The sequence below is a fragment of the Prunus avium genome, chromosome 2, assembly GCF_965620075.1.
Source record: "Prunus avium chromosome 2, drPruAviu1.hap1.1, whole genome shotgun sequence".
NCBI classification, from domain to species: Eukaryota; Viridiplantae; Streptophyta; class Magnoliopsida; order Rosales; family Rosaceae; genus Prunus; species Prunus avium.
In genome coordinates this window covers 911812-936035 of record NC_142285.1, presented here as the reverse complement: position 1 = coordinate 936035, position 24224 = coordinate 911812, and the positions used below count along the sequence as shown (strand labels likewise).

Here is a 24224-nt window from a genome sequence, read left to right as displayed (position 1 = left end):
ACAAGCATCAGTGAGGAGCTTATTACTGAATTCAAATAAGAAATGATGAGAAGGTATGAAATGACTGATCTGGGACTTCTATATCATTTTCTTGGAATGGCTGTGATTCAAACTAAACATAGCATCTTCATTAGTCAAAAGAAATATGCATTGACTTTATTGAATAAGTTTGGGTTACACCAATGCAAGCCTATTAGCATTCCTTTAGTGACAAGTAAGAAGTTATGCAAAGATGATGGTAGATGAGAATCAATACAGACAAATTGTGGGGAGTCTATTGTACCTAACTGTTACAAGGCCAGACATAATGTTTGCAGCTAGTCTTTTGGCAAGGTTTATGCATTGTCCTACCAAGAAGCACTGTGGGACAGCAAAAAGGGTTTTGAGGTACATACAAGGGACAATAGACTACGGTATTGAATATCAGAAAGGCAATAAGGCTATACTGATAGGATATTGTGACAGTGACTGGAGTGGAAGTCAAGACGACATGAAGAGCACCTCAGGTTATGCTTTCTCATTTGGAAGTGGTGTGTTTTCTTGGGCATCAGTCAAGCAACATAGTGTTGCTCTCTCCACAGCTAAAGCTAAGTATGTTAGTGCAAGTGAAGAACTACTCAGGCTATATGGTCGAGATTTGTGCTTGAGGATTTTGGAGAATTGCAGACAGAAGCAACTCCATTGATGGTAGATAACACCTCTGCCATTGCAATAACCAGAAATCTTGTTTTCCATCAAAAGACCAAGCATATCAATCGCAAATATCACTTCATCCGAGATGCTTTACAAGAAGGTGTAGTGGATTTGAGATATTGCAAATCTGAAGAGCAAGTGGCTGATATCTTCACAAAAGCTCTGCCTAAGGATTCGTTCAACTATTTGAGAGGACTGGTAGGAGTTAAACCAGTTAACAATTTAGAAGGGAATGTTGAAATGTAAATTATTCCCTAGTTTAATCCTTAGCTAGACAAGTGTCAGGCTTTGATGCCATCACACATTGTAGGACTTATATGTCCTAGTTTTATGCCAACTGTACAGCTCATATTGCTAACACAATTGTAAGGCTAGATTTGTTTTCATTTCTTGTTGATGAGCACATAATTATTACATGTAATATCCCTTAAATGATATTTGTTAGTATCTTATGGGCTCGTTTGGTACACAGGATTGGCTTGGACTGGCTTGGACTAAATTTAGTACCATGTTTGTTTTATCTAATCCTAGTCTTAGATGGGATTGCTAATACCGGGCCCACCAAAAACACCTCCTTAGGAGGGGACTACTAATCCCATGTGAAAAGGGAGGATTAGCTAGTCCTAATGCTCACCAATGTATAAAATGCATATATTATATTGTAAAATTAATAACATATATTATTATTATTAAACTTACTTACACATATACTATAATGTACATATATACATGTATATACACATAAATATATCATATATGTATATATGTATATATATACATACACATATATACATATATAATATATATAATATACATATACATATATAATATATATAATATACATATACATATATACATGTATATTATTATTATAATATACCCATATACACATATACATATTAATATTATAATAATAATATACGTGTATATATGTAATATATATTATATATTATAATACATATATATATATATGTATATATATTATACCCATGTATGTATTATAGTATACATATACACACATATATACACATATACATTATATATGTATTATATATATTGTAATATACATATATACATGTATATATATATTATAAAATACATATATATATATATGTATTATACCCATGTCTATATTATAATATACATATATACACCTATATACACATATATTATATATGTATAATGTATGTATATATTATATATATATATATATATATATATATATATATATATATATAATATACATATATACATGGGTATAATACATATATATATATATATATATATATTATAAAATACATATATATATATATATGTATATATGTATATACATGTATGTGTACATATATATACATACATATGTTCATATTATTTATAATATACATTATACATGTATATACACATACATGTCACATATATTATAAAATACATATGTACACATACATAATACATGTATTTATACATATATACATATACATAGATAGTTTTGAAGAAAAAAAAAAATCTAGTCCTAGTCCAAGCGTACACCAAACGCAGGATAAGTGTTATCCAACTTAGACCAAGCCAAGCCAAGCCAAGACAGTCCCTAAGTATAGTCCATGCCAAGACAGTCCTGTGTACCAAACGACCCCTATTTGTTTAATTTTGGACTAATTTCTTTGATACATGGGTATGTCACATGTGAGGTGTTGTTGTTACAAGGATGGCTTATTCAACTTGGACAATAAACATGTCATGGGCATTCACATGGGTTGGCAACAAGATGATGAAAGGCTACCTTTTGGAGGTTTGCACATGCCAAAGGAATGCAAAGAGAGAGATGGTTGGCCACCAAAGGAAAGAGATAAGGAAATGGAATCATGATGGCAATAAACAATGGAAGTGGAGCATCAATTGAGGAATTAAAGAAGAAGAAAGCTACGGGAATGGCATGATGGGATAATAATTTATTCAAGACATATTGCAAGGTTGCAACATGAGCTTCTCCTATAAATAGAGAGATCCTCCACACCATTCAACACACACCCAAGCTCCACAACTCTTGAGCTTTCTCTCTTCCCTCCATCTTTCTATGTTTTAATTTCTGTTTTTAGTTTTATTTTATTATGGGGAACTAACTCCCTATCTAAGGCTAGGGAGAAAGCTTTTAATATAAGTGTGTAATTTTTATTAGTTTGATCCAAACTTAAGCTTTAATGTGAATTTGTAGTTTTTGTTCAAATGGAATTTGTATTTTTCTTTTTAATTAATTGATGAATGTTTGATAATCTATTTCATGGGTTCAATCATGTTTTTCCCATTGTGTAGTAAAAACTTTCATGCTTTTAAAAGAGAAGAGAATTACTAAAGATTAATAGATTTTCGACGAAGATTATTTTTTGATAGTTTGTTGCCATTGGTACAAGTTATGCTTAGAATACTTCTAAAGGAAATTAAAAAGAGCTTTAATTATTTTGAACAACTTCATTGGAAAATATTTTGTGGATCAAATTAATAAGAGTTGCATGCTTATGTTAGAAGTGGAAACCCAATGCCTTAGTTTTTTAATCAATTGAATTTTCTTTAAATCAAATCTTGCATAAATCTACCTCTCAATCACACTTGTTCTTTTTCATCTCTGTTATTTTCTTTACACTGCTCTCTGTGGATACGACACTCGGACTTCCGAGCTACACTACTATACGATACATTCCCTTGGGTTTTGCAAAGTGGTACGAACACTTGTAAAAGGTATATTTTTGTTGGAATGAAATCAGCGTGTGTGTGTGTGTGTGCATTGCTATGTTCAATGCTCAGTAACAGACTCTCTCTCTCACAACGTCTCTCTCATTCTTTGCAACTATTTCATATTCTCCTTTCCCAAGAAAACCACTGCAATTGGAATCTCAACAATAGCAACATCTCTTTACATGCTTCAGTCTGGAAAAGTCCCCATACACTGGCAGACAAATTATGCATGCAACGTGATACTGAATGTTTAGTGTCACGCCTGACAATTGTTCCCATTGGTATTATATATCAAGAAACTCAAGAGAACATCAATAAAATCTTCATCAGACTCTACGAAGATAATTTTGTTGCTCCTCTTGTCCACCACGGCCTGCAAGCTTATAATATTCTTCACAGTTTTATCAGCCATTTATAATGTAAGAAAGTAAAAAGCGGTAAGTTGTTTTCCTGCTTAAACATGAAAGGACTTCAAAATATAATTCAAGTATGGCGAAAGAGAGACAAAATTTTGCAGAATTAATAGTTTGAAAAACAGGTCAGAGCTTGAGTAGATAACAAGTATATAATTCAAATCTAAAACCAGCAACCAACATTTTTATCAACATAGCTAGTCTGATCCAGAGTTACGTAGTCCATGAGGAGATTTTGAATGAATAACGTTTTGGGAAAGCTTCATGAAATTCACCAGTCTTTCTCAGTAAATTTGCAGGTCGGCTTTTCCATTTCTGTTTTATATCAATCTATCTTCTAATTAAAGTGAAATTAATATAACAAGTGGGAAAAGAAAATTAGGCATTGATCGACAGGTTCTTCTGTGCAGGAAAGGAAAAGAGCTCTTTCAGTATGCAAGAAATTAATGGACAATTATAATGGAAAATTCCAAACAACTTGACATCATAAGTACATTTAGAAAGAAAAAAAAAAAGACATGGAATTCAAAGTTCAAACCTTTTTGGGTAAAACTGCCGAAGAAAAGGATGAAGCTAAAGAAAACACAAAGACTTAAACAAAGGGCCTGCAGAAAGTAATATATGTAGAAAAAGATCATGAGTCTGGAAAGATGTCAGAGGGAGGATCACTTGATATATGAGGTGCATGTTATGACCCTCCATCCATCCTTAACTTTTGAAAAGGGAAGCATTCATTACTTGACTAGGAACAAACATCCCACTTCACCGTAACCTGAAGATTCCAATCTCTTAAACTAAGAATAGCATTCATAAATAAGAATAGTACAATTCCGAGAAGAGAGAAAAGCAAATAGCCTACATAAGAGGCCTCAGGTCAATCATGAAGCAAAATTCCATTAAAATATCATAATAAAGAAACATCCACCTCCACTGGCACGAACTTGAACCGGTGAGTAAGATTCGTAGTACTAACATAAGAAAGTACAAACACATAATAAACCATATACTGGAGTTCCAGTTTGTAGAAATAGGAGAAGCATCGGATAGAGCAGAGTCACCAAGAAAAGAAACCACCAAAAGACACAAAGCCTGAAACAATTAAAGGTATAGCCGCGAGGCTATACTTGTTTTGACAAGTGGGACCCCAGGCACTAGACGGGTCTCTTTTTTTCCTTATAAATGATATAGCCGCGCGGCTTTACTATGGAGTTTTTTTTACAAAAATAGTATAGCCGCACCGCTATACCTGTTTTGACACAAGGTCGCCCAAGCGCTAGCCAGGTCCTTTTTTTTCAATAAATCGTTTAGCCGCACTCTTGGATATTTTCAAAATAATGCTGCCCGGCTTTACTACCGTTTTTTTTTAATTAAAAAATAATATAGCCACTTGGCTATACCCTTTTTGGACATTTTTTAACATGTGGGCACCTAATCGCTAGGTGGGTGCCTAATCACTAGACGAGCGCCTAGACGCTAGGCGGGTACCCTTTTTTTCTATAAATATTCTATTTGTTGTTTAATTAAATTATTAGAATAATATTGATTGATGTTCCTCAAACAAGCATCACTCAAGAGAATGAGCTAGATTAAAATCAAACATTCCCACAAAAAAAGACGAAGAAAAAATTGAACTCTCAAATTGATTTACTCTGAAATTTCTCTCTCTTCAATATCTGCACTGGATATGTTGAAACTAGCCATTAAATATTAATAAAGTATAAACTAATGCAACTAGGAGAGTACTTTTTTTATTATTATTATTTAAATAAAAGGTATATAATATATTTAAAATACATACATACGTGTACAATACGAGTATTAAAAGTGAAAATGCTAAATTCTTTATATGGGTAATAACTCTGAAAAAGTAAATACTCAAAAGGGTGGACTCGGGTAATGGCCTAAGGGTAATGGATAATGCTCTAAACTATCAACAAACAAAAATTGGGGAAAAACAATTTTTAAAAAAAGATCACAGTATTTGTGTCAAGAGTATAGCCGCAGGGCTATACTATTTATAAAAATAAGAATTAAAAAAAAAAGCACCTGTGAGTGATTCGTGTAAAAACCGTATAGCTGTTTGAGTATATTAGATTTAAAAGGTGTATAGCTGCGCGGCTATATTATTTATTAAAAAATATTTATAAAAAAAGGACTCTTCTAGTTGCATTAGTTTATACTTTTTAGATATTAATTTGCTAGTTTCAATATATATACTTTATAGATTTAAATGTTTTTAAATATATTATTTTTATTCAATATTATGCGAAAATTATATGTATAATACATGAATTTTATGTGTATTATTGAAAATTTTGTACAAAACCAAGTGTATTAAACATGAAAAATACATACATACGTGCACAATACAAGTATTAAAAGTGAAAATGCTAAATTCTTTATAAGGGTCATAACTCTGGAAAAGTAAAAACTCAAAAGGGGACAATAAAGACTACGGTAATGGCCTAATTGTAATGGATAATGCTCTAAACTATTGATAGACAATGCAACACATGTCTAGAAATTCACTAAACTATCTCTAACATAAGCAACCATAAACTTAAAAGGAAAAAAGTACTTTTTTTTTCTTTTTGGGTACGAGGAGACTAAAAGTCACTAAACCAATAACACCAACCGAAACAGTACACATACTGAATTTATTACAAAGACCTTCACTGCACTGAAATAAGAAGACTAATATATTGACAAAATTATTTTCCTTCAAGCATTCTGAAACCGGGACCAGCATTGATGATAAACATGCTAATCAAGGTATGCCTTGTTAACAACATTTTTTCATGGCGTCACAATTCTACCATCGACAATAAAATTTCTAAAAATCCAAACATTTTTAGACCAAAGATATGTTAACTTTTAAGACTTATCTTAGGATAATTGCACCAAAAAGTTATTAAAAAAAAAATCCACAATAAAAAGCAAAAACTACATTGCAGTTATTATTTTATAACAAAACTTATAAGGAACATTAAGACCAGGGCCGGCCCTGAGCCTGGGCACCGAGGGCGACGGCCATGGGCCTCCAATTTTTGGGGCCTCAAATTTTTTTTTTAATATTACTGGAGCCCAAACTTAAATTTTTTTTTATTTATAAAAAACACATATTCTCTTTGCCCATAAAGAGCTTTTCTGCTTCCAAAAAGTTTGTCCCTTTCCCACCGTGTTCTCCTCTCTTTTTAGTTGTTAATATATTCCCTCTCCCACGCTCTGTTCTTTGTCTTTGCCCATAAAAAGCATTTCTGCTTCCAAAAAAATTGTCCCTTTCCCACCGTGTTCTCCTCTCTTTTTATTTGTCAATATATAATATATTACCATTTTCTTTTCATTAAAAAAAATATATTACCCTTCTCCTCCCATGCTCTGTTCTCCCAAGTTATATTTTCCCTTCTCTTCTCCGAAGCTCTCTTCTTGTCTGTCTTTGACCCAAAAGAAAAGCTCTCTTAAATTTATTATTTCCAGTTTTTCTCTCATCCCTCTTTTATCTTTGTCTTTGAATTGATCTATCCAAAGAAATATTTGTAGATTTCTTTCTTCTACACTACAGACTCTAAAAGATTATCTGAGTGAGTGAGGATGAGGTTCGTCAACAATAACCCCATATTTGAATTATTTCCATTATCTTTATACATATTTTTTATATAGATTTGAATTCTTTATACATGTCTTTATACATATTTGTTATATTATTGCAGATGTGCAAGTGCAATATAGATCAATTGAAGTGAAAGCTCTGCAAGAATGAAGCAGTTTAATACAACTTAAGCATAAACCAGGTTGTATTGCTTTTTTTTTTTATTGCTTAAAATCAGTTTTTTTCCTTTGCTGGTTGAGTTTGGTTGCTTTGTTGGTTGTGTTTGGTTGGTTGCTTTGCTAGTTGTAGTAACAAAAATGGTTAGGAAACATGAATCTGGAAGTCAGAAAAGAAATAAAATGAGAAAAATAGAAAAAATGATTCAAACTCAAAAAGGAGCTCTTGATAAGTTTTTTAAAACTAGTTCTTCAATTGAAGATCCATCTGATGAATTAGTTAATGAATCTCAACAACCAATTAGTCAGGAAGAAGATATGATAGAAAATGAAGAGGTTGATGCCCTCATTGAGAATGAAAATAATCATGCTTTGAATATCTATGATCCAAGAATTTGGGATAACATTGATAACAAAACAAAGGATATTTTAATAGAAAAGGGTCCTGTAAGAGAAAGTAATCTAAAGTTTCCTGTTGATGGGCTCTCTAGGCATTTTTCATATTCTTATTTTACAAGAAAGTTATCAAATGGGGAGGGTCAGGATAGAAAATGGCTAGTGTACTCAAAAGATGTGGACAAAGTATATTGTTTTTGTTGTAAGTTATTTAAATCTGTGAAAATTAAAAGTTTGTTGGCAAATGAAGGGCTTAATGACTGGAAACGTTTAAGTGAGAGGCTTAAACAACATGAAACTAGTAGTGAGCATATCAATAACATGACAACTTGGATTGACATGCAAATTAGATTGAAAAAGAATGAAACAATTGATAAAGAGCTACAAGTGCAAATTAAAAAAGAGAAGGAACATTGGAAATTGGTTTTAGTAAGAATAATTTCTGTTGTGAAATGTCTTGCTAAAAGAAATTTAGCTTTTCGTGGAGAGAATGAGAAAATTTACCAAGATAACAATGGTAATTTTTTGGGGCTGCTTGAATTAATTGCGGAATTTGATTTGGTATTGCAAGAGCATTTTAGACGTATTCAGAATGATGAGATTCATTATCACTATCTTAGTCATAAAATTCAAAATGAGTTTATTGGTATGTTAGGCTCCAAGGTTAGAAGTGCTATCATTGAAAAAATCAAAGAGGCAAAATATTTTTCTGTAATACTTGATTGTACTCCGGATGTAAGTAACCATGAGCAAATGACTTTAATAATTCGATGTGTAGATATGTCAAATGCTCCCATAAAGGTAGAAGAGTATTTTTTAGAGTTCTTGAAAGTGGATGATACATCTGGATGTGGGCTTTTTAATGAGTTACAAGCTGTATTACAGTGTCTTACACTTGATATTAATAATGTAAGGGGCCAAGGTTATGATAATGGAGCTAACATGAAGGGGAAAAACAATGGTGTGCAAACAAGGTTTCTGAAAATAAATCCTAGGGCATTTTATATGCCATGTGCTTGTCATTCTCTTAATTTAACAGTTTGTGATATGGCAAACTCTTGTGTTAAAGCTGTGTCATTTTTTGGTGTTGTGCAACGTATGTATACTCTATTTGCTAGTTCTACAAAGAGGTGGAAAATTTTTCAAGATCATGTACATGGATTAACTCTTAAACCATTGTCAACAACAAGATGGGAAAGTCATATTAATGGTGTTCAAGCCATAATAACCCAAACTGATGATATAAGAGAAGCTCTATTTGAATTGTCTAGGGTTAGTGAAGATGCAAAAACAAAGAGTGAAGCTGAATCTTTAGCTACACATGAACTTGAAAATTTTGAATTTTTGTTGGGCATGAGTATATGGCATAACATTTTGAAAAAAATTGACTTGGTTAGCCAAAAATTGCAATATGGAGATATGCAAATTGATGTTGCAATAAAACATTTGAAGGGGCTGGTCTCTTATTTTGTAGACTATAGGGAAAATGGGTTCACATTGGCCCTACTTTCTGCTAAAGAGATTGCATCAAAGATGGAAATTGATCCTGTATTTCCTGAAAAACGTCAAAGTCGAAGAAAAAAACAATTTGATGAAAATGACCATAAAGAGACATTTCAATCTGCTGAAGAATCTTTTAGGGTTAATTATTTTCTTGTTGTAGTTGATGCTGCAATTTCTTCTTTGAGGAGTAGATTTGAACAATTAGAAATATTTGAAGGCATTTTTGGTTTTTTGTTTGATCCTCAGAATTTATTTCAAATGAATTATATTAGATTGCGTGAATGTTGTAGAAATCTTGAAGCTGCATTAACACATAATAATGAATCTGATATTAATGCTGATGATTTGTTTTCTGAATTGGAAGTGTTACAAATGTATTTACCGAAAGAGACAAAGACAGCCATTGAAGTTCTTGAGTTTGTAAAAGTTGTGGATTGTTTTCCAAATGTCTCAATTGCTTATAGAATTATACTGACTCTGCCAGTAACTGTAGCATCTGCAGAAAGAAGTTTTTCAAAATTAAAATTACTAAAATCTTATTTGCGATCAATTATGTCACAAGAAAGGTTAAATGGATTGGCAATCTTATGTATTGAAAAGAATATGTTGGGAAATATTGATTTTGAAGAGGTTATTGATGATTTTGCTTCTCAAAATGCTAGAAGATCAAGAATTTTTAATGTTGGAAAATATTGATTTAATGTTACTGCTTTTGTGTTTTGATTTATAGATGATGGAGTGGAAGTCAAAGCAGCATTTTGTTTACAATTGAGCCATTTGAGAACTAAGCCCTATTGAAGAGCCACTAAGCCACTTGAGAAGCATTTTGTTGTTTATGGATCATGTACTTTTGGTTTTTTTTCGTTAGTTGAATGAAATTATTACATTTAGCAACCTTAGTTGTTTTCGGATACTTTGCCCCCCTATCAGGGCCGGCCCTGACATTTTGGTGGCCCATGGCCAAAAATTAAATGAGGCCCTTAGATATATGTTTTTCTTGAATGTGTTCATTCATTTTTCTTTTTATGAATAGGGGGGCAAAGTATCCGAAAACAACTAAGGTTGCTAAATGTAATAATTTGATTCAACTAACGAAAAAAAACCAAAAGTACATGATCCATAAACAACAAAATGCTTCTCAAGTGGCTTAGTGGCTCTTCAATAGGGCTTAGTTCTCAAATGGCTCAATTGTAAACAAAATGCTGCTTTGACTTCCACTCCATCATCTATAAATCAAAACACAAAAGCAGTAACATTAAATCAATATTTTCCAACATTAAAAATTCTTGATCTTCTAGCATTTTGAGAAGCAAAATCATCAATAACCTCTTCAAAATCAATATTTCCCAACATATTCTTTTCAATACATAAGATTGCCAATCCATTTAACCTTTCTTGTGACATAATTGATCGCAAATAAGATTTTAGTAATTTTAATTTTGAAAAACTTCTTTCTGCAGATGCTACAGTTACTGGCAGAGTCAGTATAATTCTATAAGCAATTGAGACATTTGGAAAACAATCCACAACTTTTACAAACTCAAGAACTTCAATGGCTGTCTTTGTCTCTTTCGGTAAATACATTTGTAACACTTCCAATTCAGAAAACAAATCATCAGCATTAATATCAGATTCATTATTATGTGTTAATGCAGCTTCAAGATTTCTACAACATTCACGCAATCTAATATAATTCATTTGAAATAAATTCTGAGGATCAAACAAAAAACCAAAAATGCCTTCAAATATTTCTAATTGTTCAAATCTACTCCTCAAAGAAGAAATTGCAGCATCAACTACAACAAGAAAATAATTAACCCTAAAAGATTCTTCAGCAAATTGAAATGTCTCTTTATGGTCATTTTCATCAAATTGTTTTTTTCTTCGACTTTGACGTTTTTCAGGAAATACAGGATCAATTTCCATCTTTGATGCAATCTCTTTAGCAGAAAGTAGGGCCAATGTGAACCCATTTTCCCTATAGTCTACAAAATAAGAGACCAGCCCCTTCAAATGTTTTATTGCAACATCAATTTGCATATCTCCATATTGCAATTTTTGGCTAACCAAGTCAATTTTTTTCAAAATGTTATGCCATATACTCATGCCCAACAAAAATTCAAAATTTTCAAGTTCATGTGTAGCTAAAGATTCAGCTTCACTCTTTGTTTTTGCATCTTCACTAACCCTAGACAATTCAAATAGAGCTTCTCTTATATCATCAGTTTGGGTTATTATGGCTTGAACACCATTAATATGACTTTCCCATCTTGTTGTTGACAATGGTTTAAGAGTTAATCCATGTACATGATCTTGAAAAATTTTCCACCTCTTTGTAGAACTAGCAAATAGAGTATACATACGTTGCACAACACCAAAAAATGACACAGCTTTAACACAAGAGTTTGCCATATCACAAACTGTTAAATTAAGAGAATGACAAGCACATGGCATATAAAATGCCCTAGGATTTATTTTCAGAAACCTTGTTTGCACACCATTGTTTTTCCCCTTCATGTTAGCTCCATTATCATAACCTTGGCCCCTTACATTATTAATATCAAGTGTAAGACACTGTAATACAGCTTGTAACTCATTAAAAAGCCCACATCCAGATGTATCATCCACTTTCAAGAACTCTAAAAAATACTCTTCTACCTTTATGGGAGCATTTGACATATCTACACATCGAATTATTAAAGTCATTTGCTCATGGTTACTTACATCCGGAGTACAATCAAGTATTACAGAAAAATATTTTGCCTCTTTGATTTTTTCAATGATAGCACTTCTAACCTTGGAGCCTAACATACCAATAAACTCATTTTGAATTTTATGACTAAGATAGTGATAATGAATCTCATCATTCTGAATACGTCTAAAATGCTCTTGCAATACCAAATCAAATTCCGCAATTAATTCAAGCAGCCCCAAAAAATTACCATTGTTATCTTGGTAAATTTTCTCATTCTCTCCACGAAAAGCTAAATTTCTTTTAGCAAGACATTTCACAACAGAAATTATTCTTACTAAAACCAATTTCCAATGTTCCTTCTCTTTTTTAATTTGCACTTGTAGCTCTTTATCAATTGTTTCATTCTTTTTCAATCTAATTTGCATGTCAATCCAAGTTGTCATGTTATTGATATGCTCACTACTAGTTTCATGTTGTTTAAGCCTCTCACTTAAACGTTTCCAGTCATTAAGCCCTTCATTTGCCAACAAACTTTTAATTTTCACAGATTTAAATAACTTACAACAAAAACAATATACTTTGTCCACATCTTTTGAGTACACTAGCCATTTTCTATCCTGACCCTCCCCATTTGATAACTTTCTTGTAAAATAAGAATATGAAAAATGCCTAGAGAGCCCATCAACAGGAAACTTTAGATTACTTTCTCTTACAGGACCCTTTTCTATTAAAATATCCTTTGTTTTGTTATCAATGTTATCCCAAATTCTTGGATCATAGATATTCAAAGCATGATTATTTTCATTCTCAATGAGGGCATCAACCTCTTCATTTTCTATCATATCTTCTTCCTGACTAATTGGTTGTTGAGATTCATTAACTAATTCATCAGATGGATCTTCAATTGAAGAACTAGTTTTAAAAAACTTATCAAGAGCTCCTTTTTGAGTTTGAATCATTTTTTCTATTTTTCTCATTTTATTTCTTTTCTGACTTCCAGATTCATGTTTCCTAACCATTTTTGTTACTACAACTAGCAAAGCAACCAACCAAACACAACCAACAAAGCAACCAAACTCAACCAGCAAAGGAAAAAAACTGATTTTAAGCAATAAAAAAAAAAAGCAATACAACCTGGTTTATGCTTAAGTTGTATTAAACTGCTTCATTCTTGCAGAGCTTTCACTTCAATTGATCTATATTGCACTTGCACATCTGCAATAATATAACAAATATGTATAAAGACATGTATAAAGAATTCAAATCTATATAAAAAATATGTATAAAGATAATGGAAATAATTCAAATATGGGGTTATTGTTGACGAACCTCATCCTCACTCACTCAGATAATCTTTTAGAGTCTGTAGTGTAGAAGAAAGAAATCTACAAATATTTCTTTGGATAGATCAATTCAAAGACAAAGATAAAAGAGGGATGAGAGAAAAACTGGAAATAATAAATTTAAGAGAGCTTTTCTTTTGGGTCAAAGACAGACAAGAAGAGAGCTTCGGAGAAGAGAAGGGAAAATATAACTTGGGAGAACAGAGCATGGGAGGAGAAGGGTAATATATTTTTTTTAATGAAAAGAAAATGGTAATATATTATATATTGACAAATAAAAAGAGAGGAGAACACGGTGGGAAAGGGACAATTTTTTTGGAAGCAGAAATGCTTTTTATGGGCAAAGACAAAGAACAGAGCGTGGGAGAGGGAATATATTAACAACTAAAAAGAGAGGAGAACACGGTGGGAAAGGGACAAACTTTTTGGAAGCAGAAAAGCTCTTTATGGGCAAAGAGAATATGTGTTTTTTATAAATAAAAAAAAATTTAAGTTTGGGCTCCAGTAATATTAAAAAAAAATTTTGAGGCCCCAAAAATTGGAGGCCCATGGCCGTCGCCCTCGGTGCCCAGGCTCAGGGCCGGCCCTGGTCTTAATGTTCCTTATAAGTTTTGTTATAAAATAATAACTGCAATGTAGTTTTTGCTTTTTATTGTGGATTTTTTTTTTAATAACTTTTTGGTGCAATTATCCTAAGATAAGTCTTAAAAGTTAACATATCTTTGGTCTAAAAATGTTTGGATTTTTAGAAATTTTATTGTCGATGGTAGAATTGTGACGCCATGAAAAAATGTTGTTAACAAGGCATACCTTGATTAGCATGTTTATCATCAATGCTGGTCCCGGTTTCAGAATGCTTGAAGGAAAATAATTTTGTCAATATATTAGTCTTCTTATTTCAGTGCAGTGAAGGTCTTTGTAATAAATTCAGTATGTGTACTGTTTCGGTTGGTGTTATTGGTTTAGTGACTTTTAGTCTCCTCGTACCCAAAAAGAAAAAAAAAGTACTTTTTTCCTTTTAAGTTTATGGTTGCTTATGTTAGAGATAGTTTAGTGAATTTCTAGACATGTGTTGCATTGTCTATCAATAGTTTAGAGCATTATCCATTACAATTAGGCCATTACCGTAGTCTTTATTGTCCCCTTTTGAGTTTTTACTTTTCCAGAGTTATGACCCTTATAAAGAATTTAGCATTTTCACTTTTAATACTTGTATTGTGCACGTATGTATGTATTTTTCATGTTTAATACACTTGGTTTTGTACAAAATTTTCAATAATACACATAAAATTCATGTATTATACATATAATTTTCGCATAATATTGAATAAAAATAATATATTTAAAAACATTTAAATCTATAAAGTATATATATTGAAACTAGCAAATTAATATCTAAAAAGTATAAACTAATGCAACTAGAAGAGTCCTTTTTTTATAAATATTTTTTAATAAATAATATAGCCGCGCAGCTATACACCTTTTAAATCTAATATACTCAAACAGCTATACGGTTTTTACACGAATCACTCACAGGTGCTTTTTTTTTTAATTCTTATTTTTATAAATAGTATAGCCCTGCGGCTATACTCTTGACACAAATACTGTGATCTTTTTTTAAAAATTGTTTTTCCCCAATTTTTGTTTGTTGATAGTTTAGAGCATTATCCATTACCCTTAGGCCATTACCCGAGTCCACCCTTTTGAGTATTTACTTTTTCAGAGTTATTACCCATATAAAGAATTTAGCATTTTCACTTTTAATACTCGTATTGTACACGTATGTATGTATTTTAAATATATTATATACCTTTTATTTAAATAATAATAATAAAAAAAGTACTCTCCTAGTTGCATTAGTTTATACTTTATTAATATTTAATGGCTAGTTTCAACATATCCAGTGCAGATATTGAAGAGAGAGAAATTTCAGAGTAAATCAATTTGAGAGTTCAATTTTTTCTTCGTCTTTTTTTGTGGGAATGTTTGATTTTAATCTAGCTCATTCTCTTGAGTGATGCTTGTTTGAGGAACATCAATCAATATTATTCTAATAATTTAATTAAACAACAAATAGAATATTTATAGAAAAAAAGGGTACCCGCCTAGCGTCTAGGCGCTCGTCTAGTGATTAGGCACCCACCTAGCGATTAGGTGCCCACATGTTAAAAAATGTCCAAAAAGGGTATAGCCAAGTGGCTATATTATTTTTTAATTAAAAAAAAACGGTAGTAAAGCCGGGCAGCATTATTTTGAAAATATCCAAGAGTGCGGCTAAACGATTTATTGAAAAAAAAGGACCTGGCTAGCGCTTGGGCGACCTTGTGTCAAAACAGGTATAGCGGTGCGGCTATACTATTTTTGTAAAAAAAACTCCATAGTAAAGCCGCGCGGCTATATCATTTATAAGGAAAAAAAGAGACCCGTCTAGTGCCTGGGGTCCCACTTGTCAAAACAAGTATAGCCTCGCGGCTATACCTTTAATTGTTTCAGGCTTTGTGTCTTTTGGTGGTTTCTTTTCTTGGTGACTCTGCTCTATCCGATGCTTCTCCTATTTCTACAAACTGGAACTCCAGTATATGGTTTATTATGTGTTTGTACTTTCTTATGTTAGTACTACGAATCTTACTCACCGGTTCAAGTTCGTGCCAGTGGAGGTGGATGTTTCTTTATTATGATATTTTAATGGAATTTTGCTTCATGATTGACCTGAGGCCTCTTATGTAGGCTATTTGCTTTTCTCTCTTCTCGGAATTGTACTATTCTTATTTATGAATGCTATTCTTAGTTTAAGAGATTGGAATCTTCAGGTTACGGTGAAGTGGGATGTTTGTTCCTAGTCAAGTAATGAATGCTTCCCTTTTCAAAAGTTAAGGATGGATGGAGGGTCATAACATGCACCTCATATATCAAGTGATCCTCCCTCTGACATCTTTCCAGACTCATGATCTTTTTCTACATATATTACTTTCTGCAGGCCCTTTGTTTAAGTCTTTGTGTTTTCTTTAGCTTCATCCTTTTCTTCGGCAGTTTTACCCAAAAAGGTTTGAACTTTGAATTCCATGTCTTTTTTTTTTTCTTTCTAAATGTACTTATGATGTCAAGTTGTTTGGAATTTTCCATTATAATTGTCCATTAATTTCTTGCATACTGAAAGAGCTCTTTTCCTTTCCTGCACAGAAGAACCTGTCGATCAATGCCTAATTTTCTTTTCCCACTTGTTATATTAATTTCACTTTAATTAGAAGATAGATTGATATAAAACAGAAATGGAAAAGCCGACCTGCAAATTTACTGAGAAAGACTGGTGAATTTCATGAAGCTTTCCCAAAACGTTATTCATTCAAAATCTCCTCATGGACTACGTAACTCTGGATCAGACTAGCTATGTTGATAAAAATGTTGGTTGCTGGTTTTAGATTTGAATTATATACTTGTTATCTACTCAAGCTCTGACCTGTTTTTCAAACTATTAATTCTGCAAAATTTTGTCTCTCTTTCGCCATACTTGAATTATATTTTGAAGTCCTTTCATGTTTAAGCAGGAAAACAACTTACCGCTTTTTACTTTCTTACATTATAAATGGCTGATAAAACTGTGAAGAATATTATAAGCTTGCAGGCCGTGGTGGACAAGAGGAGCAACAAAATTATCTTCGTAGAGTCTGATGAAGATTTTATTGATGTTCTCTTGAGTTTCTTGATATATAATACCAATGGGAACAATTGTCAGGCGTGACACTAAACATTCAGTATCACGTTGCATGCATAATTTGTCTGCCAGTGTATGGGGACTTTTCCAGACTGAAGCATGTAAAGAGATGTTGCTATTGTTGAGATTCCAATTGCAGTGGTTTTCTTGGGAAAGGAGAATATGAAATAGTTGCAAAGAATGAGAGAGACGTTGTGAGAGAGAGAGTCTGTTACTGAGCATTGAACATAGCAATGCACACACACACACACACGCTGATTTCATTCCAACAAAAATATACCTTTTACAAGTGTTCGTACCACTTTGCAAAACCCAAGGGAATGTATCGTATAGTAGTGTAGCTCGGAAGTCCGAGTGTCGTATCCACAGAGAGCAGTGTAAAGAAAATAACAGAGATGAAAAAGAACAAGTGTGATTGAGAGGTAGATTTATGCAAGATTTGATTTAAAGAAAATTCAATTGATTAAAAAACTAAGGCATTGGGTTTCCACTTCTAACATAAGCATGCAACTCTTATTAATTTGATCCACAAAATATTTTCCAATGAAGTTGTTCAAAATAATTAAAGCTCTTTTTAATTTCCTTTAGAAGTATTCTAAGCATAACTTGTACCAATGGCAACAAACTATCAAAAAATAATCTTCGTCGAAAATCTATTAATCTTTAGTAATTCTCTTCTCTTTTAAAAGCATGAAAGTTTTTACTACACAATGGGAAAAACATGATTGAACCCATGAAATAGATTATCAAACATTCATCAATTAATTAAAAAGAAAAATACAAATTCCATTTGAACAAAAACTACAAATTCACATTAAAGCTTAAGTTTGGATCAAACTAATAAAAATTACACACTTATATTAAAAGCTTTCTCCCTAGCCTTAGATAGGGAGTTAGTTCCCCATAATAAAATAAAACTAAAAACAGAAATTAAAACATAGAAAGATGGAGGGAAGAGAGAAAGCTCAAGAGTTGTGGAGCTTGGGTGTGTGTTGAATGGTGTGGAGGATCTCTCTATTTATAGGAGAAGCTCATGTTGCAACCTTGCAATATGTCTTGAATAAATTATTATCCCATCATGCCATTCCCGTAGCTTTCTTCTTCTTTAATTCCTCAATTGATGCTCCACTTCCATTGTTTATTGCCATCATGATTCCATTTCCTTATCTCTTTCCTTTGGTGGCCAACCATCTCTCTCTTTGCATTCCTTTGGCATGTGCAAACCTCCAAAAGGTAGCCTTTCATCATCTTGTTGCCAACCCATGTGAATGCCCATGACATGTTTATTGTCCAAGTTGAATAAGCCATCCTTGTAACAACAACACCTCACATGTGACATACCCATGTATCAAAGAAATTAGTCCAAAATTAAACAAATAGGGGTCGTTTGGTACACAGGACTGTCTTGGCATGGACTATACTTAGGGACTGTCTTGGCTTGGCTTGGCTTGGTCTAAGTTGGATAACACTTATCCTGCGTTTGGTGTACGCTTGGACTAGGACTAGATTTTTTTTTTTCTTCAAAACTATCTATGTATATGTATATATGTATAAATACATGTATTATGTATGTGTACATATGTATTTTATAATATATGTGACATGTATGTGTATATACATGTATAATGTATATTATAAATAATATGAACATATGTATGTATATATATGTACACATACATGTATATACATATATACATATATATATATATATGTATTTTATAATATATATATATATATATATATATGTATTATACCCATGTATATATGTATATTATATATATATATATATATATATATATATATAATATATACATACATTATACATATATAATATATGTGTATATAGGTGTATATATGTATATTATAATATAGACATGGGTATAATACATATATATATATATATATGTATTTTATAATATATATATACATGTATATATGTATATTACAATATATATAATACATATATAATGTATATGTGTATATATGTGTGTATATGTATACTATAATACATACATGGGTATAATATATATACATATATATATATATGTATTATAATATATAATATATAATATATAATATATATTACATATATACACGTATATTATTATTATAATATTAATATGTATATGTGTATATGGGTATATTATAATAATAATATACATGTATATATGTATATGTATATTATATATATTATATATGTATATGTATATTATATATATTATATATGTATATATGTGTATGTATATATATACATATATACATATATGATATATTTATGTGTATATACATGTATATATGTACATTATAGTATATGTGTAAGTAAGTTTAATAATAATAATATATGTTATTAATTTTACAATATAATATATGCATTTTATACATTGGTGAGCATTAGGACTAGCTAATCCTCCCTTTTCACATGGGATTAGTAGTCCCCTCCTAAGGAGGTGTTTTTGGTGGGCCCGGTATTAGCAATCCCATCTAAGACTAGGATTAGATAAAACAAACATGGTACTAAATTTAGTCCAAGCCAGTCCAAGCCAATCCTGTGTACCAAACGAGCCCATAAGATACTAACAAATATCATTTAAGGGATATTACATGTAATAATTATGTGCTCATCAACAAGAAATGAAAACAAATCTAGCCTTACAATTGTGTTAGCAATATGAGCTGTACAGTTGGCATAAAACTAGGACATATAAGTCCTACAATGTGTGATGGCATCAAAGCCTGACACTTGTCTAGCTAAGGATTAAACTAGGGAATAATTTACATTTCAACATTCCCTTCTAAATTGTTAACTGGTTTAACTCCTACCAGTCCTCTCAAATAGTTGAACGAATCCTTAGGCAGAGCTTTTGTGAAGATATCAGCCACTTGCTCTTCAGATTTGCAATATCTCAAATCCACTACACCTTCTTGTAAAGCATCTCGGATGAAGTGATATTTGCGATTGATATGCTTGGTCTTTTGATGGAAAACAAGATTTCTGGTTATTGCAATGGCAGAGGTGTTATCTACCATCAATGGAGTTGCTTCTGTCTGCAATTCTCCAAAATCCTCAAGCACAAATCTCGACCATATAGCCTGAGTAGTTCTTCACTTGCACTAACATACTTAGCTTTAGCTGTGGAGAGAGCAACACTATGTTGCTTGACTGATGCCCAAGAAAACACACCACTTCCAAATGAGAAAGCATAACCTGAGGTGCTCTTCATGTCGTCTTGACTTCCACTCCAGTCACTGTCACAATATCCTATCAGTATAGCCTTATTGCCTTTCTGATATTCAATACCGTAGTCTATTGTCCCTTGTATGTACCTCAAAACCCTTTTTGCTGTCCCACAGTGCTTCTTGGTAGGACAATGCATAAACCTTGCCAAAAGACTAGCTGCAAACATTATGTCTGGCCTTGTAACAGTTAGGTACAATAGACTCCCCACAATTTGTCTGTATTGATTCTCATCTACCATCATCTTTGCATAACTTCTTACTTGTCACTAAAGGAATGCTAATAGGCTTGCATTGGTGTAACCCAAACTTATTCAATAAAGTCAATGCATATTTCTTTTGACTAATGAAGATGCTATGTTTAGTTTGAATCACAGCCATTCCAAGAAAATGATATAGAAGTCCCAGATCAGTCATTTCATACCTTCTCATCATTTCTTATTTGAATTCAGTAATAAGCTCCTCACTGATGCTTGTATACACTATGTCATCAACATAAATTAAGACAATTAGTGTTCCTGAATCCTCCTTGGTCTTGCAATACAATGTTGCCTCACTTGTGCTTCTAACATACCCACAACTGATGAGATAAACATTGATTTCTTCATACCAGGCCCTTGGTGCCTATTTCAAACCATACAAGGCTTTCTTCAATTTGTACACCTTATCCTCATAGTGTTTAACCACAAAACCATCAGGCTAATCCACATATACTTCCTCCTTAAGCACACCATTTAGAAAGGCAGATTTGACATCTAACTGATATAGCCACCAACCCTTTTGAGCTGCCAAAGCTATGAGAGTCCTGATAGTGTCTAATCTAGCCACAGGAGCAAATGTCTCATTGAAATCGATTCCAGGCTTTTGTGCATAGCCCTTGACCACCAACCTAGCTTTATGCTTCTGAATTGAACCATCAAGATTCAATTTGGTTTTATACACCCATTTAACACCAATTATATAGGTTTTTCACTAGGTCTGTCAACTAGTTCCCAAGTCTCATTCTTCTTAATTATTTCCATCTCTGCTTCCATTGCTTGTTGTCAAGCTTTGTCCCTTGAGGCTTCTTCAAAATTTTATGGCTCAATGATGCTCATATTGCATCGAGCATAAATCTCAGTTATATCTCTGAGCTTCACAGGAGTAGAACTTGGTGATTCACTTTGTGAGCCAGCATTAGTAGAGCCTGAAATTTTTTCATTTGCTCCAGAGTAATTTCCAATATGAGTTTCTGGTGTAGATGAAGTTGTAACTTCATATTCTTCTTCAGTAGCACTAGGATGCTCTTCCAAACTCATGGGAACTGTGACATGTTCCACATTCTGCTTCTTCCAATTCCAGAAACATCCTTCATAAAAAATCACACTTCTAGAAACTACAATTTTATTAGTATGCAGATTATACACTCTATAACCTTTCTCACATTTGCCATAGCCAACAAAAATGCATTTGATAGCTGAATCCTCCAGTTTTGATCTCAACTGACTAGGCACATGACAAAAGCATATAGAGCCAAATACATTCAAATGTTTGACTCTTGGCTTCCTTCCACTAAAAGCTTCAAATGAGGTTGAATTATGCAAAGCTTTTGTGGGACACATGTTTTGAATGTAGACAGCAATATTCACTGCCTCTCCCCAGAATTTAAATGGAAGCCTCTTCTCATTCATCATTTCCTTACTCATTTCAACAATGGTCTTGTTTTTCCTCTCAGCAACCCCATTTTGCTGAGGTGAGTAAGCCACAGTGAGCTGCCTTTCCATGCCTACATCTTCACAGAACTTCAAAAATTCAAGTGAGGTATACTCTCCTCCTCTATCACTTCTAAGCCTTTTGATCTTGTAGCCACTTTGTAGCTCCACCATAGCCTTAAAGTTGTTGAAAATATTGAACACTTTAGACTTGTACTGAATGAAATACACCCAACACATTCTAGTGCAATCATCAATAAAAGTCAAGAAGCATCTATTTCCACCAATAGTCATGGTCTGCATTGGTCCACAAACATCTGAGTAGATGAGTTCCAGTGGCTCACTTGCTCTCCAAGTCTTCTCTTTACCAAAGGATTCTCTATGTGCATTGGTCCATAAACATCTGAGTAGATGTTTCCACCAATAGTCGTGGTCTGCATTGGTCCACAAACATCTGAGTAGATGAGTTCCAGTGGCTCACTTGCTCTCCAAGTCTTCTCTTTACCAAAGGAGTCTCTATGTGCTTTCCCCATTGCAAAGCCTTAGCAAATTCCCTCTGCATTCCCAATTTTTGGCAGTCCATAAACCAAACCTCCTATGCCAACACCAAATAGTATCTACAATAGTTGCCTTCATAGCCACAGAATTCACTTATTTCAGAGAGAGTGGAAAACATCTATTCCCTGTCATTGGAACTTTAGCAACCAAGTGTTCCATTGAGTTGTCATCAAATACCTCCACCATTGAGTTTCCAAAAATCAAGGAATATCCATGTTCCACCATCTGACCAACACTGAGCAGATTTTCATCCACCCCTGGTACAAGCATGACTTCCTTAATGTATCTAGGCCTAAATTCAGTGTCAATCACTAAGGTACCTTTACTAGTGCCCTGCACCAAATCTCTTGTGCCCATTTTTACCTTTGTAGTGACATTTGTATCAACATTGATTATAAGGGATTCATGTGAGGTCATATGATTGCTACAAGCACCATCTACATACCACACATCGTTATTTTTCACTACAGAAGCAGAATGACATGCATAAAACATTGTACCTTCTTCCTCCTTATGTGTTGCATAGTTAGCTGTCTGAGCTGGTTTGCCTCTGCAGTCCTTTGCCAAATGACCAAACCTATCACATTTGTAGCATTTAGGCTTGCCTTTGAACCAACAAGCACCATAGTGAAGCTTGTCACCTGTTTTGCAAGGACCCTTTGCTCCTTCATTCTGGTTTTCCTTCTTGGAATTGTTCTCAGACTTTGCATCCCCTTTCTTCTATTTCTGTGGTTTCCAGTTCTTCTTAGACTTTGAACTTCCAAGTTGACCTGTGTTTGATTGATCCCTAGGATTCACACTTCGACTAGAAAATGCCTTTTTTGTCAATTTCTCAGTGTGCCTTTGCAAACGTTGTTCATGGGATTTCAAAGAACCAATAACCTCCTGAACTCCTATAGTCTCAGTGTCCTTTGTTTCTTCTATCACTTCAGCAATAGAATCATATTCCCTAGACAAACTAATCAAAAGTTTCTGCACAAAAGAATTTGAATATAGGAGCTCATGAGGTAATTGAATGTTGTTTGCCAATTGTTTTATTTTTCTTTTAATACAACTGTAGTGTTTGTGGTTTTTGACCTCAAGGTTTATTTTTCCAGGTTTCGAACTTGCTTCTGCGTTCATTAGTATCAAAGAAACCTCTGTCTGAAACTCTACTAAAGCTTGATCCTGTACCAATTCCAAATCCGAATTTGAGCCTTGATCAACTAATATTGACAAGTATTGAATCTCTACTGCTTGGAGACATAATGAATTAGGAGGAAGAAGAAAAGATTGTTGTTAAGCTCACAGTTAGCGTCTCAAAGGATATTGTTTGTTATGCCGAAGCAGGGCAGGATTTTGCCAATTTGCTCCTCAGTTTTTTGACTGTTCCACTTGGTTTCATAGTCAAGCATATGAGGGATGCCTCTTTCAAAGCGTGCATTGATCAGTTGCACAAATCTATCGAAGATCTTGATGAGCAGCACTTGTGTCAAACATCCTCCGCCCCCTTAG

General features: G+C 33.0%; 2 long non-coding RNA genes and 2 pseudogenes across 2 annotated transcripts; 2 read left to right on the top strand and 2 right to left on the bottom strand.

The window, feature by feature from the left end:
* The first annotated feature begins 235 nt into the window (after positions 1-235).
* Positions 236-685, top strand: LOC148296199 (secreted RxLR effector protein 161 pseudogene; annotated as a pseudogene).
* Positions 686-6924: 6239 nt separating this feature from the next.
* LOC148296198 (uncharacterized) lies at positions 6925-10415 on the top strand. Its single transcript, XR_015833691.1, has 3 exons — positions 6925-7429; positions 7544-7624; positions 10228-10415. It is a non-coding gene; the product is annotated as an uncharacterized LOC148296198 (long non-coding RNA).
* Positions 10416-10574: 159 nt separating this feature from the next.
* LOC148296197 (uncharacterized) lies at positions 10575-14125 on the bottom strand. The gene is made up of 3 exons (XR_015833690.1): positions 13522-14125; positions 13327-13407; positions 10575-10723 (listed from the first exon to the last, which is right to left on the bottom strand). It is a non-coding gene; the product is annotated as an uncharacterized LOC148296197 (long non-coding RNA).
* A 6148-nt stretch (positions 14126-20273) lies between these two features.
* On the bottom strand, positions 20274-20723 carry LOC110748514 (secreted RxLR effector protein 161 pseudogene; annotated as a pseudogene).
* Between the last annotated feature and the right edge of the window lie 3501 nt (positions 20724-24224).